Below are 17,630 nucleotides of genomic sequence, written 5' to 3' on the forward strand. Positions count from 1 at the left end.
CCGGGAGATGAGAGCATGTTGCAACTCTGCTTTTCAAAACCTCTGGCTTTAACATTAGCACCAAAACGCTATTCATTGCTTGAATTTCGTATTAAAACGTAATAATAAATATAAAAGCTATAGGCCTAGCTTTGTAAAAAAGCAGGTTTGGCAATTTGGCGTGAGATGAAGTTGGGCAGCGTGAGAGCGTGACACAGAACCTGAAAGCCTGTGTGTCTCGCTGAGAGTTGGCAACCCTGCATTTACTCTCCATCAAGTTGTTCCAAACCTGCATGAATTTATTTCTTCTGCTGAACACAAAGGAAGATATTTGGAAGAATGTTTGTATATAAGCCATAGGCGTAATTTGCAGGTGGGACGGGTGGGACATGTCCCCACCACTTTTTGAAACATCTTGCTTCATGGATGAACCTTACTAATACAAACACAACATCTCTGGTTAATTTGAAGAGCATCATTTCATTGGTTTGTTAAATAAGAGGCGATCAGGCGCTCGTTACCGCTGTTATCAGTGGTGCAGATTTCTCTCGTGGCTTGTGCTGTCCTCACAATGACGAGTGCTTTAATCTAAGACTTTCTTTTTGTTCCGGGGAAATCACGAAACAAAACGCACAAAAACTGTCCCTGCTCTTGAGGTACAATCACTGTTGATATTTGGTTTTGATGAGAAAAAAAATACGAGGGCAGATTAGAAACGAGAACTTCTGACAAGTTTACCAGACTTGACCAGGGATTAAAAGTGTGCAAATCTATGCCTTTATTCACGCGAAAAATCTTGGTACTATATTATGTTTAGATTAAACGAGATCTATATCAACAAATGATTTCTGGGCAACTTAATACATTTTTTTCTGCAAATTGTTATTGTACATATTTTACATCTGATATAACATTGTATTAGCAGTGCTACCCCACCCCCGGCATAAAGTGCGTAGCCGTACCATTTGCATGCCACTCGTATACGCATTTTCGTGAGACTGTCTCACCCACGTTTTAAAACAAAGTTACGCCACTAAATAAGCAGATCTTGGGCCCCATTGACTACCATAGTATTTCCCCCCCTACTATGGTAGTCAATGGGGCCCAAAATCTGCTTATATACAAACATTCTTCCAAATATCTTCCTTTGTGTTCAGCAGAAGAAAGAAATTCATGCAGGTTTGGAACAACTTGATGAAGAGAAAATGATGACTTTTGGGTGAACTATCCCTTTAATTTGTCTAAATGTATGTGTGTACTGATTCACCAGTGTGAGTGCCCCTGATCACCACCAGAGGGCACTCCAAACCAGACTTTCAGCCCTTCATAGACTACACCATCCATAATCCTTTGCCCAGACCCATCCGCACTCACTGTTTACACCTGTGCCTCATTTACCTCATTATCTCTGCCTATATCTAGTCTGTTCACCTTGTCATTCATTGCAAGGTTTTGTATGTGTTATGCTGCATCTCTGAGTGTTGATCCCTGGTTTATGTGTATCTTGTTATCTGTACTCTGCCTGTTTTTGGACTAACTTTTGCCCCTCCTGCCTTGTTTGTTTGTTTGTACTACCTGCCTGTTTATCAAACCATTGCCTGTACATTAATGGTGGGCAGACTGAGGTTTTGTGAAACACTTGGGGTGCGTCTCAATCAGCTCCCTAGTTCAGTTGTCAGGGCACTGATCAGGGAGTCAGCCCATTCACTTATGTCCTGATCAGTGTCCTGACTAGTGAACTAGGGAGCTGATTGAGACGCAGGGTGGGTCAGCTCCCTCAAAACACTCAATCAGCTGATAGATAGATAGATAGATAGATAGATAGATAGATAGATAGATAGATAGATACACTCAATCAGATCCCTAGTTCAGTAGTCCAGATTCCAGAGAAGACTCTGACCAGTGTCTAGAGATGGCTCTGGTCCCTGACCAGATTCTAGAGATGGCTCTGGTCCCTGACCAGTGTCTAGAGATGGCTCCGGTCCCTGACCAGTATCTAGAGATGGCTCCGGTCCCTGACCAGTATCTAGAGATGGCTCCGGTCCCTGACCAGATTCTAGAGATGGCTCCGGTCCCTGACCAGTGTCTAGAGATGGCTCCGGTCCCTGACCAGTGTCTAGAGATGGCTCCGGTCCCTGACCAGATTCTAGAGATGGCTCCGGTCCCTGACCAGTGTCTAGAGATGGCTCCGGTCCCTGACCAGATTCTAGAGATGGCTCTGGTCCCTGACCAGTGTCTAGAGATGGCCCCGGTCCCTGACCAGTGTCTAGAGATGGCTCCAGTCCCTGACCAGTGTCTAGTGGCTCTGGTCCCTGACCAGTCACGTGCCTGTCCTGTCTTGTGTGCACATGTGGGTTTTGTGATGTTGAGCATGTGCTCCTGTCATTGTCTGATCCCTCCCCCTTGTTATCTAGCCTCAAGGTCATGAATGCATGAACTAACTGTTCAGCATTTGGCTGTGTTTTAGATATATTGTAGATATATTTTTAAGATGGAAAAATGCAGTTTTACAGATGCTAGAAACTTCTTTCAAATGAAAGATTAGAATCAAAGGGCACACCCAGGTTCTTAGGTATTCTAGTTCTTGTTTCTAGTTTTGAATGTCTATCACTGGTCCTGCTCCACTGTTTATGTTGATTTATAGACCCCCTAGATATAACACACACTTTCTCTCTGAATTGACTTAACTTCTCACTCTTGCCTGTGCCCAGCATGATCGAATCATGATGCTAGGTGACTTCAACATACATGTTGATTCTGATTGTACTTCTGCAAAACACTTTATGTCTGTTTTGGATTACTTTCTCAGCATATTGATTTTCCCACTCTCATACTCTCGATTTGCTTTGTAGTGTTGGTATTGAAAACGTGTAGGGTCATGTGCAGGGTCATGATTTGGCCATTTCTGATCATAAACTAATTGTCTTTGACTTCTAATCCCTTTTGTAAAACACCAAAACTCTATGTTCTTCCTTCTTCACTCAACCTCCTGAATCCTGATGAGATCGTTTCTACCTATAATGAATATATTTGCAATGCTTTGGATGATCCTGCTCCATTAATAACTAGAACTGTCCCGTCTCACTTCTCTTTTGGTTCACTCCTGAACTAAGAGTTTTGAAAACAAAATGTAGGCATCTCAAAAGACTAAACAAAAACTACCAAAAAAAAAAAATCCTCTCTTCTTGTGCCTTCCATGGTCTTTTCTGATTCAGTAGTTGAATAAAAAGAAGCACTACACATGGCACGCTCTGACTATCTCTCTACTGTCATCAACAAAGCCAAATGGAAATCAAAAGTTTTTTTTTCCCTCTGAAATAAACAAACTGATTAAACCCTCATCTGTAGCTATTACCTGCTCTGTTGATCTCTGTAAATGTTTTATAAAAAAAATGATAACATTTATCAAACGTTTTCTCCAACTTCCTCTTCCTCTTCAACTCCATGTCTGATAGGTCTTCCACGCGCCACTTTTTTACTCACAAATACATCTGTGGTTGAACAACTTATTATTAAATCTAATTCTACCACCTGCACTCTTGATCCTATTCCAACATTCCTTCTAAAAACCCTTCTGCCCCCACTATTTCAACCCGTTACTCATATTATAAATAGATCTCTTGCGACTGATTATGTTCCGCTTGATCCAAAGGTAGCTAATATTATACTAAAGAAGTCCGACCTTGAAAACACCATTCAGAACAATTACAGACCAATATCAAACCTCTCATTCATTGCCAAATTGCTTTAGAAGGAATTTGCAACAGCAGTCACATCTAGGGCAAAACAATCTTTTTGAACCGCTTCCATCAGCTTTTCGTCCCAATCACAGCACAGAAACAGCACTTTTAAAAGTGGTAAACAATCTCCTTCTGGTTTCTGATTGTGGTGCACACAGTATCTCATTTCTGCTCGATCTCAGTGCAGTCTTTAACACTGATTGCCACTCCACGCTCCTTTCAGATTCATCTTCCCAGCACTAAAGTACCCCTTTAAGTGTTTTTGGTTTGGCTTTGTTAATTCTCGCTGTAGTGAGTTCTTACAGGCCAATGTATTTGAATTCTAAGAGCAACAATTTGGCTGCTGAAATTGTAGGCTCGTGCCATATCTTAAAGATGATCTTTTTGGCTGCAGTTAGAGCAGTTTGAAGAATCCTGCGCTGCCGTCAGAACAGTCAGATCAAGATCAGCATCGTCATTCAACAAACATAGACGGAGATGTTTAAGGATAGCCTTATCACATAGTTCTGTCACAACTTGAACTCCGCGCTCCTTTCATGACTATCTGCAATAGGCATTACTGGTGCTGCTCTTCACTAGCCTGACAAGCCAGACCCACATCAAGATGTTTGGTCTGGAAACTCACCATAGACAGGGCTCAATCCGAGGGGCGGGATAAACGGTTGTCTTTCAAACTCCCTCTGCACGCGATAGGATAGCGCTACACCAACCAGAGCAACGAAGGTGAAACAGAGCTTGTTGATAGATTAAACATTCACCGTATCCGGTCGGCTAAACTCAGAACGCATCTTCCCTTTTTAAGAATGACTTCAGTGCCGTTCTTTGTTCTTTTTCAGAGAAAAGCTTAACTCCAAGTCTTCCAGAGTCGCGGTCAGAGCTGATTCGAAAGACCGCTGATTGATTATCAGCTTTCAGATATAAAAAAGTATTGGTTATCCATATCAGAAATATTTTTCTGACTAGAGATTGTTGGTAATGTCAGGGCAATAATGAATAAATGAACCATACTGTTAGAAGAAGTGAACAAAAGTCTGTTTTATGCTTTCCAGTTTACATTTTAGTGTGTTCATTTGTGTTGGTAACAAGTAAATCTACTCTTAGCTCCAGTGGGCGTCTCTCAGGCTCATCATGGAGTTGGCTGGGGTGTTGATCCACTAACACACAAGGTAAAAGAGCATTAATTAACACACATGTGAAATGCATCCGAGTGTTCCACCAAGGCAGAGGTACACGTGATAATAAGTCTAACATTAAAAACCTCACAGTCACCTTAGGCCTACAGCTACTTCTGCCATGAGACAGGAAAAGTAAGTCTTGAGTCTTCTACCAAATCAATGTACATGTAAGCCATTCATCAACACACACACACACACACACACACACACACACACACACACACACACACACACACACACACACACACACACACACACACACACACACACACACACACACACGGTTTACAGGGACTCTCCATATGCGTAATGGTTTTTATACAGTACAAACCTTATTTTCTATCCCCCTACACCTAAACCTACCCATCACAGGAAACATTCTGCATTTTTACTTTCTCAAAAAAAAAAAACATAATTTAGTATGTTTTATAAGCTATTTGAAATATGAGGACATTTGAAATGTCCTCATAAACCACATTTATAGTGTAATACCAGTGTAATACCCATGTAGTTATACAAATGTGTGTCCTCATAAGCCACATAAACAGGCACACACACACACACACACACACACACACACACACACACACACACACACACACACACACACACACACACACACACACACACACACACACACACACACGTAGTGTTTCCATGTTTTATGGGGACATTCCATAGGCGTAATGGATTTTATACTCTACAAGCCGTATTTTCTATTCCCTTACATTGCCCCTACCCTACACACACACACACACACACACTCGCGCGCAAGATTTTTCCCACTCACTTAACATTGTAACGTTAGAATAGAGTAATTTTTATTGTGTGTGTGTTCAGGTGGCAAAGTCTCGTACCGCTCAGATCAGGGGAAGTATTTTATAAAAAATAAATCTAAATTATTTTGACCACATTTGTCCCCAACATGGTATGAGGGTTAATGGCTATTGGTTACTTTAGCTATGCATTAGCTAACTACCAACTAACCTTTTTGGGCAGACTGGCTCTTCAAATGAGGGATGATACTGGAGGTTGTCGTCTGGCTGTCCGTCCGTGATTTTAATGTTGCATGTCTTGCAACGTGCAATGTTCGTGTGTGTAACGTTCGTCTTTTCCCATCTTGCGAATAATTGTTGAAGCCGAAAACGATGACCCTCGGTATCCCTCTGGGCTGGCTGACACGTTGATGTGATATCTGATCTAAGTGAGCGTGGTGTGCGTAAGGTACGAGAGGGCATGACTGATGACAGTGTCGTGATCCAGTCATGACTGCGCTATTCTCAGTCTACGCTCCAGCTGGGCCAACTTTATGTTAATTAAATAATTTATATATTTTATATTCAAACTGAAAACATGATGTGATTAACACTCAAGTCATTCAAGTCATCGTGTCTCAAGTCAAGTTGAGTCCAGAGTCTTTAACTTCCAAGTCCGAGTCAAGTCTCAAGTATTTTCTTTTTTTGTCAAGTCAAGTCAAAAGTCATAAAAATAGAGAGTCGAGTCGACTCGAGTCCAAGTCACCAAGTCACGGTTCCCTATTCACGTTATATCCTGGCTAGAACCCACTTAGTTGTGGTGGGGAGTCAGCATTTGGCCACGGGATGTTACAGTAGAACAGATGTGTACTGGCTTAATAAAACGGTCCATAAGGAAAGGCAGCAAATTCTGAGGGGGTCAAAATGCTCCTCAGAATGAGCTACCACCTGAACTGCATTACAGTTTGCACAAACTATAGGAACTCTCTCCCACATATTCTGCTAGTGTGAAAACACCCTACTGGCCTCATAAATAATCTTACAATAACAATCAAGTTTTTTTCCAAAAAGGTCTCACATTCATGTATCAGCAATACAGGCCTGTGAGTAAACAACTAAGACTGGCCTACCTAAATCATCCTCTAATAACAATCAAGTTTTTCAAAAAACGGTCTCCAATTCTTGTTACTTCCTGGCTAGAACCTGCTTAGCTTCGTTGGGGAGACAGGCTTTGGCCAATGGACCTCCTAGAAGAAATATGTACTTGCTTGATAAAATGGTCCATAAGTAAATGCAGCAAATTCTGAGTGGGTCAAAATGCCCCTCAGAACGAGCTACCACATGTATTACATTACCGTTAACTGAAATTATAGCAGCTCTCTCCCACAATTTCTGCTAGTGTGAAAACACCCTACTGGCCTCACTAATTAATCTTCCAATAACAATTGAGTTTTTCCAAAAAGGTACACTTTCATGTAACTGCAATACAGGCATGTGAGTAAAGAAGTAAGACTGGCCTTCCTAAAGCATCCTCTAATAACAATAAAACGTTTAAAAAAGTAATCTCCAATTCATGTTACATCCTGGCTAGAACCCACTTGCTTTCGGTGGGGAGCCAGGATTTGTCCATGGGACGCTACAGCAGAACAGATGTGTTCTGGCTTGATAAATCGGTCCATAAGGAAAGGCAGCAAATTCTGAGGGGGTCAAAATGCCCCTCAGAATGAGCTACCACCTGAATTGCATTACAGTTTAATCAAACTATAGCAACTCTCTCCCACATATTCTGCTAGTGTGAAAACACCCTACTTGCCTCACTAAATTATCTTCCAATAACTATCGAGGTTTTTTTACAAAAAGGTCTCACTTTCATGTAACTGCAATACAGGCACGTGAGTAAAAAACTAAGACTGGCTTACCTAAAGCATCCTCTAATAACAATTGAGTGTTTCAAAAAACGGTCCCCAATTCACGTTACATCCGGGCTAGAACCCACTTAGTTGCGGTGGGGAGACAGCATTCGGCCATGGGACGCTACAGTAGAACAGATGTGTACTGGCTTGATAAAACGGTCCATAAGGAAAGGCAGCAAATTCTGAGGGGGTCAAAATGCCCTCAGAATGAGCTACCACCTGAATTGCATTACATTTTAATCAAACTATAGGAACTCTCTCCCACATATTCTGCTAGTGTGAAAACACCCTACTGGCCTCACTAAATAATCTTCTAATAACAATTGAGTTTTTCCAAAAAGGTCCACTTTCATGTAACTGCAATACAGACATAAGAGTAAAGAACTAAGACTGGCTTACCTAAAGCATTCTCTAATAACAATTGAGTGTTTCAAAAAACAGTCCCCAATTCACGTAACATCCTGGCTAGAACCCACATAGTTGTGGTGGGGAGTCAGCATTTGGCCATGGGACGCTACAGCAGAACAGGTGTGTGCTGGCTCGATAAAACGATCCATAACGAAAGGCAGCAAATTCTGAGGGGGTCAAAATGCCCCTCAGAATGAGCTACCACATGTATTACATTACTCTTTACTCTTTATTATTACTTTATTATTGGTTTTCCTGTAGCTCAACCAGTAGGGCGTGGCGTTATCAACGCCAAGGTCATGGGTTCGATTCCCAGGAAAAGCAAGAATTGACAAAAAAAATGTAAAATGTGTACCTTAAAAGTCGCTTTGGACAAAAGCGTCTGCCAAATGCATAAATGTAAATGTACTCAAACTATAGCAACTCTCTCCCACATATTCTGCTAGTGTGAAAACACTGGCATCACTAAATTATCTTCCAATAACAATCAATTTTTTTTACAAAAAGGTCTCACTTTCATGTAACTGCAATACAGGCATGTGAGTAAAGAACTAAGACTGGCTTACCTAAAGCATCCTCTAATAACAATTGAGTGTTTCAAAAAACGGTCCCCAATTCACGTTACATCCGGGCTAGAACCCACTTAGTTGCGGTGGGGAGTCAGCATTTGGCCTTGGGATGCTACAGTAGAACAGATGTGTACTGGCTTGATAAAACGGTCCATAAGGAAAGGCAACAAATTCTGAGGGGGTCAAAATGCCCCTCAGAATGAGCTACCACCTGAATTGCATTACAGTTTACTCAAACTATAGGAACTTTCTCCCACATATTCTGCTAGTGTGAAAACACCCTACTGGCCTCACTAAATAATCTTCCAATAACAATTGGGTTTTCCAAAAAGGTACACTTTCATGTAACTGCAATACAGGCATGTGAGTAAAGAAGTAAGACCGGCCTTCCTAAAGCATCCGCTAATAACAATAAAACGTTTAAAAAAGTAATCTCCAATTCATGTTACATCATGGCTAGAACCCACTTGGTTTCGGTGGGGAGCCAGGATTTGACCACGGGATGCTACAGTAGAACAGATGTGTACTGGCTTGATAAATCGGTCCATATGGAAAGGCAGCAAATTCTGAGGGGGTCAAAATGCCCCTCAGAATGAGCTACCACCTGAATTGCATTACAGTTTAATCAGAATATAGCAACTCTCTCCCACATATTCAGCTGGTGTGAAAACACCCTACTTGCCTCACTAAATTATCTTCCAATAACTATCGAGTTTTTTTTACAAAAAGGTCTCACTTTCATGTAACTACAATACAGGCATGTGAGTAAAGAACTAAGACTGGCTTACCTAAAGCATCCTCTAATAACAATTGAGTGTTTCAAAAAACGGTCCCCAATTCACGTTACATCCGGGCTAGAACCCACTTAGTTGCGGTGGGGAGTCAGCATTTGGACATGGGACGCTACAGTAGAACAGATGTGTACTGGCTTGATAAAACAGTCCATAAGGAAAGGCAGCAAATTCTGAGGGGGTCAAAATGCCCCTGAGAATGAGCTACCACATTTATTACATTACTCTTTACTCTTTATTATTACTTTATTAATGGTTTTCCTGTAGCTCAACCAGTAGGGCGTGGCGTTAGCAATGCCAAGGTCATGGGTTCGATTCCCAGGGAAAGCAAGAATTGACAAAAAAATGTAAAATGTGTACCTTAAAAGTCGCTTTGGACAAAAGCGTCTGCCAAATGCATAAATGTAAATGTACTCAAACTATAGCAACTCTCTCCCACATATTCTGCTAGTGTGAAAACACTGGCATCACTAAATTATCTTCCAATAACAATCAATTTTTTTTACAAAAAGGTCTCACTTTCATGTAACTGCAATACAGGCATGTGAGTAAAGAACTAAGACTGGCTTACCTAAAGCATCCTCTAATAACAATTGAGTGTTTCAAAAAACGGTCCCCAATTCACGTTACATCCGGGCTAGAACCCACTTAGTTGCGGTGGGGAGTCAGCATTTGGCCTTGGGATGCTACAGTAGAACAGATGTGTACTGGCTTGATAAAACGGTCCATAAGGAAAGGCAACAAATTCTGAGGGGGTCAAAATGCCCCTCAGAATGAGCTACCACCTGAATTGCATTACAGTTTACTCAAACTATAGGAACTTTCTCCCACATATTCTGCTAGTGTGAGAACACCCTACTGGCCTCACTAAATAATCTTCCAATAACAATTGAGTTTTTCCAAAAAGGTACACTTTCATGTAACTGCAATACAGGCATGTGAGTAAAGAAGTAAGACCGGCCTTCCTAAAGCATCCTCTAATAACAATAAAACGTTTAAAAAAGTAATCTCCAATTCATGTTACATCCTGGCTAGAACCCAGTTGGTTTCGGTGGGGAGCCAGGATTTGACCACGGGATGCTACAGCAGAACAGATGTGAACTGGCTTGATAAATCGGTCCATATGGAAAGGCAGCAAATTCTGAGGGGGTCAAAATGCCCCTCAGAATGAGCTACCACCTGAATTGCATTACAGTTTAATCAGAATATAGCAACTCTCTCCCACATATTCAGCTAGTGTGAAAACACCCTACTTGCCTCACTAAATTATCTTCCAATAACTATCGAGTTTTTTTTACAAAAAGGTCTCACTTTCATGTAACTACAATACAGGCATGTGAGTAAAGAACTAAGACTGGCTTACCTAAAGCATCCTCTAATAACAATTGAGTGTTTCAAAAAACATCCCCAAATCACGTTACATCCTGGCTAGAACCCACTTAGTTGCGGTGGGGAGTCAGCATTTGGCCATGGGACGCTACAGTAGAACAGATGTGGACTGGCTTGATAAAACGGTCCATAAGGAAAGGCAGCAAATTCTGAGGGGGTCAAAATGCCCCTCAGAATGAGCTACCACCTGAATTGCATTACAGTTTACTCAAACTATAGCAACTCTCTCCCACATATTCTGCTAGTGTGAAAACACCCTACTGGCCTAACTAAATAATCTTCCAATAACAACTGAGTTTTTCCAAAAAGGTACACTTTCATGTAACTGCAATACAGGCATGTGAGTAAAGAAGTAAGACTGGCTTACCTAAAGCATTCTCTAATAACAATTGAGTGTTTCAAAAAACAGTCCCCAATTCACATAACATTCTGGCTAGAACCCACTTAGTTGTGGTGGGGAGTCAGCATTTGGCCATGGGACGCTACAGCAGAACAGGTGTGTGCTGGCTTGATAAAACGGTCCATAAGGAAAGGCAGCAAATTCTGAGGGGGTCAAAATGCCCTCAGAATGAGCTACCACCTGAATTGCATTACATTTTAATCAAACTATAGGAACTTTCTCCCACATATTCTGCTAGTGTGAAAACACCCTACTGGCCTCACTAAATAATCTTCTAATAACAATTGAGTTTTTCCAAAAAGGTCCACTTTCATGTAACTGCAATACAGGCTTGATAAAACGGTCCTTTCATGTAACTGCAATACAGGCATGTGAGTAAAGAACTAAGACTGGCTTACCTAAAGCATTCTCTAATAACAATTGAGTGTTTCAAAAAACGGTCCCCAATTCACGTAACATCCTGGCTAGAACCCACATAGTTGTGGTGGGGAGTCAGCATTTGGCCATTGGACGCTACAGCAGAACAGGTGTGTGCTGGCTTGATAAAACGGTCCATAAGGAAAGGCAGCAAATTCTGAGGGGGTCAAAATGCCCCTCAGAATAAGCTACCACATGTATTACATTACTCTTTACTCTTTATTATTACTTTATTATTGGTTTTCCTGTAGCTCAACCAGTAGGGCGTGGCGTTATCAACGCCAAGGTCATGGGTTCGATTCCCAGGAAAAGCAAGAATTGACAAAAAAATGTAAAATGTGTACCTTAAAAGTCGCTTTGGAAAAAAGCGTCTGCCAAATGCATAAATGTAAATGTACTCAAACTATAGCAACTCTCTCCCACATATTCTGCTAGTGTGAAAACACTGGCATAACTAAATTATCTTCCAATAACAATCAAGTTTTTTTACAAAAAGGTCTCACTTTCATGTAACTGCAATACAGGCATGCGAGTAAAGAACTAAGACTGGCTTAGCTAAAGCATCCTCTAATAACAATCAAATGTTTAAAAAAATCATCTCCAATTCATGTTACATCCTGGCTAGAACCCACTTAGTTGCGGTGGGGAGTCAGCATTTGGACATGGGTCGCTACAGTAGAACAGATGTGTGCTGGCTTGATAAAACGGTCCATAAGGAAAGGCAGCAAATTCTGAGGGGGTCAAAATGCTCCTCAGAATGAGCTACCACATTTATTGCATTACAGTTTACTCAAACTATAGCAACTCTCTCCCACATATTCTGCTAGTGTGAAAACACCCTACTGGCCTCACTAAATAATCTTCCAATAACAATTGAGTCTTTCCAAAAAGGTACACTTTCATGTAACTGCAATACAGGCATGTGAGTAAAGAAGTAAGACTGGCCTTCCTAAAACATCCTCTAATAACAATAAAACGTTTAAAAAAGTAATCTCCAATTCATGTTACATCCTGGCTAGTACCCACTTGGTTTCGGTGGGGAGCCAGGATTTGACCACGGGATGCTACAGCAGAACAGATGTGAACTGGCTTGATAAATCGGTCCATATGGAAAGGCAGCAAATTCTGAGGGGGTCAAAATGCCCCTCAGAATGAGCTACCACCTGAATTGCATTACAGTTTAATCAAACTATAGCAACTCTCTCCCACATATTCTGCTAGTGTGAAAACACCCTACTGGCCTCACTAAATTATCTTCCAATAACTATCGAGTTTTTTTTACAAAAAGGTCTCACTTTCATGTAACTGCAATACAGGCATGTGAGTAAAAAACTAAGACTGGCTTACCTAAAGCATCCTCTAATAACAATTGAGTGTTTCAAAAAACGGTCCCGAATTCACGTTACATCCGGGCTAGAACCCACTTAGTTGTGGTGGGGAGTCAGCATTTGGCCATGGGACGCTACAGTAGAACAGATGTGTACTGGCTTGATAAAACGGTCCATAAGGAAAGGCAGCAAATTCTGAGGGGGTCAAAATGCCCCTCAGAATGAGCTACCACCTGAATTGCATTACAGTTTAATCAAACTATAGCAACTCTCTCCCACATATTCTGCTAGTGTGAAAACACCCTACTGGCCTCACTAAATTATCTTCCAATAACTATCGAGTTTTTTTTACAAAAAGGTACACTTTCATGTAACTGCAATACAGGCATGTGAGTAAAGAAGTAAGACTGGCCTTCCTAAAGCATCCTCTAATAACAATAAAACGTTTAAAAAAGTAATCTCCAATTCATGTTACATCCTGGCTAGAACCCACTTGGTTTCGGTGGGGAGTCAGCATTTGGCCATGGGACGCTACAGTAGAACAGATGTGGACTGGCTTGATAAAACGGTCCATAAGGAAAGGCAGCAAATTCTGAGGGGGTCAAAATGCTCCTCAGAATGAGCTACCACCTGAATTGCATTACAGTTTACTCAAACTATAGGAACTTTCTCCCACATATTCTGCTAGTGTGAAAACACCCTACTGGCCTCACTAAATAATCTTCCAATAACAATTGAGTTTTTCCAAAAAGGTACACTTTCATGTAACTGCAATACAGGCATGTGAGTAAAGAAGTAAGACTGGCCTTCCTAAAGCATCCTCTAATAACAATAAAACGTTTAAAAAAGTAATCTCCAATTCATGTTACATCCGGGCTAGAACCCACTTAGTTGCGGTGGGGAGACAGCATTCGGCCATGGGACGCTACAGTAGAACAGATGTGTACTGGCTTGATAAAACGGTCCATAAGGAAAGGCAGCAAATTCTGAGGGGGTCAAAATGCCCCTCAGAATGAGCTACCACCTGAATTGCATTACATTTTAATCAAACTATAGGAACTCTCTCCCACATATTCTGCTAGTGTGAAAACACCCTACTGGCCTCACTAAATAATCTTCCAATAACAATTGAGTTTTTCCAAAAAGGTCCACTTTCATGTAACTGCAATACAGACATGTGAGTAAAGAACTAAGACTGGCTTACCTAAAGCATTCTCTAATAACAATTGAGTGTTTCAAAAAACAGTCCCCAATTCACGTAACATCCTGGCTAGAACCCACATAGTTGTGGTGGGGAGTCAGCATTTGGCCATGGGACGCTACAGCAGAACAGGTGTGTGCTGGCTCGATAAAACGATCCATAACGAAAGGCAGCAAATTCTGAGGGGGTCAAAATGCCCCTCAGAATGAGCTACCACATGTATTACATTACTCTTTACTCTTTATTATTACTTTATTATTGGTTTTCCTGTAGCTCAACCAGTAGGGCGTGGCGTTATCAACGCCAAGGTCATGGGTTCGATTCCCAGGAAAAGCAAGAATTGACAAAAAAAATGTAAAATGTGTACCTTAAAAGTCGCTTTGGACAAAAGCGTCTGCCAAATGCATAAATGTAAATGTACTCAAACTATAGCAACTCTCTCCCACATATTCTGCTAGTGTGAAAACACTGGCATCACTAAATTATCTTCCAATAACAATCAATTTTTTTTACAAAAAGGTCTCACTTTCATGTAACTGCAATACAGGCATGTGAGTAAAGAACTAAGACTGGCTTACCTAAAGCATCCTCTAATAACAATTGAGTGTTTCAAAAAACGGTCCCCAATTCACGTTACATCCGGGCTAGAACCCACTTAGTTGCGGTGGGGAGTCAGAATTTGGCCTAGGGATGCTACAGTAGAACAGATGTGTACTGGCTTGATAAAACGGTCCATAAGGAAAGGCAACAAATTCTGAGGGGGTCAAAATGCCCCTCAGAATGAGCTACCACCTGAATTGCATTACAGTTTACTCAAACTATAGGAACTTTCTCCCACATATTCTGCTAGTGTGAAAACACCCTACTGGCCTCACTAAATAATCTTCCAATAACAATTGAGTTTTTCCAAAAAGGTACACTTTCATGTAACTGCAATACAGGCATGTGAGTAAAGAAGTAAGACCGGCCTTCCTAAAGCATCCGCTAATAACAATAAAACGTTTAAAAAAGTAATCTCCAATTCATGTTACATCATGGCTAGAACCCACTTGGTTTCGGTGGGGAGCCAGGATTTGACCACGGGATGCTACAGTAGAACAGATGTGTACTGGCTTGATAAATCGGTCCATATGGAAAGGCAGCAAATTCTGAGGGGGTCAAAATGCCCCTCAGAATGAGCTACCACCTGAATTGCATTACAGTTTAATCAGAATATAGCAACTCTCTCCCACATATTCAGCTGGTGTGAAAACACCCTACTTGCCTCACTAAATTATCTTCCAATAACTATCGAGTTTTTTTTACAAAAAGGTCTCACTTTCATGTAACTACAATACAGGCATGTGAGTAAAGAACTAAGACTGGCTTACCTAAAGCATCCTCTAATAACAATTGAGTGTTTCAAAAAACGGTCCCCAATTCACGTTACATCCGGGCTAGAACCCACTTAGTTGCGGTGGGGAGTCAGCATTTGGACATGGGACGCTACAGTAGAACAGATGTGTACAGGCTTGATAAAACAGTCCATAAGGAAAGGCAGCAAATTCTGAGGGGGTCAAAATGCCCCTCAGAATGAGCTACCACCTGAATTGCATTACAGTTTACTCAAACTATAGGAACTTTCTCCCACATATTCTGCTAGTGTGAGAACACCCTACTGGCCTCACTAAATAATCTTCCAATAACAATTGAGTTTTTCCAAAAAGGTACACTTTCATGTAACTGCAATACAGGTAAGTGAGTAAAGAACTAAGACTGGCTTACCTAAAGCATTCTCTAATAACAATTGAGTGTTTCAAAAAACGGTCCCCAATTCACGTAACATCCTGGCTAGAACCCACATAGTTGTGGTGGGGAATCAGCATTTGGCCAAGGGACGCTACAGCAGAACAGGTGTGTGCTGGCTTGATAAAACGGTCCATAAGGAAAGGCAGCAAATTCTGAGGGGGTCAAAATGCCCCTCAGAATGAGCTACCACATGTATTGCATTACAGTTTAATCAGAATATAGCAACTCTCTCCCACATATTCGGCTAGTGTGAAAACACCCTACTTGCCTCACTAAATTATCTTCCAATAACTATCGAGGTTTTTTTACAAAAAGGTCTCACTTTCATGTAACTACAATACAGGCATGTGAGTAAAGAACTAAGACTGGCTTACCTAAAGCATCCTCTAATAACAATTGAGTGTTTCAAAAAACGGTCCCCAATTCACGTTACATCCGGGCTAGAACCCACTTAGTTGCGGTGGGGAGTCAGAATTTGGCCATGGGACGCTACAGTAGAACAGGTGTGTGCTGGCTTGATAAAACGGTCCATAAGGAAAGGCAGCAAATTCTGAGGGGGTCAAAATGCCCCTCAGAATGAGCTACCACCTGAATTGCATTACAGTTTACTCAAACTATAGGAACTTTCTCCCACATATTCTGCTAGTGTGAGAACACCCTACTGGCCTCACTAAATAATCTTCCAATAACAATTGAGTTTTTCCAAAAAGGTACACTTTCATGTAACTGCAATACAGGTAAGTGAGTAAAGAACTAAGACTGGCTTACCTAAAGCATTCTCTAATAACAATTGAGTGTTTCAAAAAACGGTCCCCAATTCACGTAACATCCTGGCTAGAACCCACATAGTTGTGGTGGGGAGTCAGCATTTGGCCATGGGACGCTACAGCAGAACAGGTGTGTGCTGGCTTGATAAAACGGTCCATAAGGAAAGGCAGCAAATTCTGAGGGGGTCAAAATGCCCCTCAGAATGAGCTACCACATGTATTACATTACTCTTTACTCTTTATTATTACTTTATTATTGGTTTTCCTGTAGCTCAACCAGTAGGGCGTGGCGTTATCAACGCCAAGGTCATGGGTTCGATTCCCAGGAAAAGCAAGAATTGACAAAAAAAGTAAAATGTGTACCTTAAAAGTCGCTTTGGAAAAAAGCATCTGCCAAATGCATAAATGTAAATGTACTCAAACTATAGCAACTCTCTCCCACATATTCTGCTAGTGTGAAAACACTGGCATCACTAAATTATCTTCCAATAACAATCGAGTTTTTTTTTTACAAAAAGGTCTCACTTTCATGTAACTGCAATACAGGCATGTGAGTAAAGAACTAAGACTGGCTTACCTAAAGCATTCTCTAATAACAATTGAGTGTTTCAAAAAACAGTCCCCAATTGACGTTACATCCTGGCTAGAACCCACTTAGTTGCGGTGCGGAGTCAGCATTTGGCCATGGGACGCTACAGTTGAACAGTTGTGGACTGGCTTGATAAAACGGTCCATAAGGAAAGGCAGCAAATTCTGAGGGGGTCAAAATGCCCCTCAGAATGAGCTACCACCTGAATTGCATTACAGTTTACTCAAACTATAGCAACTCTCTCCCACATATGTGATCCATCACAGAAACCAGGGACACAAGTCTGCAGCTCTACTATTGAGAAAAATGAAAACTTTTTTTTTTCAAATTATGTGAATTTCGCGTTTTTGCAGAATCCATTAGTTGAAATCACGAAGAAGCCTCTCCGTGTTTGAGATGTCATTAATTGTATATTTAAAAG

The sequence above is a fragment of the Pseudorasbora parva genome, chromosome 18, assembly GCF_024679245.1.
Source record: "Pseudorasbora parva isolate DD20220531a chromosome 18, ASM2467924v1, whole genome shotgun sequence".
Lineage (NCBI taxonomy): Eukaryota > Metazoa > Chordata > Actinopteri > Cypriniformes > Gobionidae > Pseudorasbora > Pseudorasbora parva.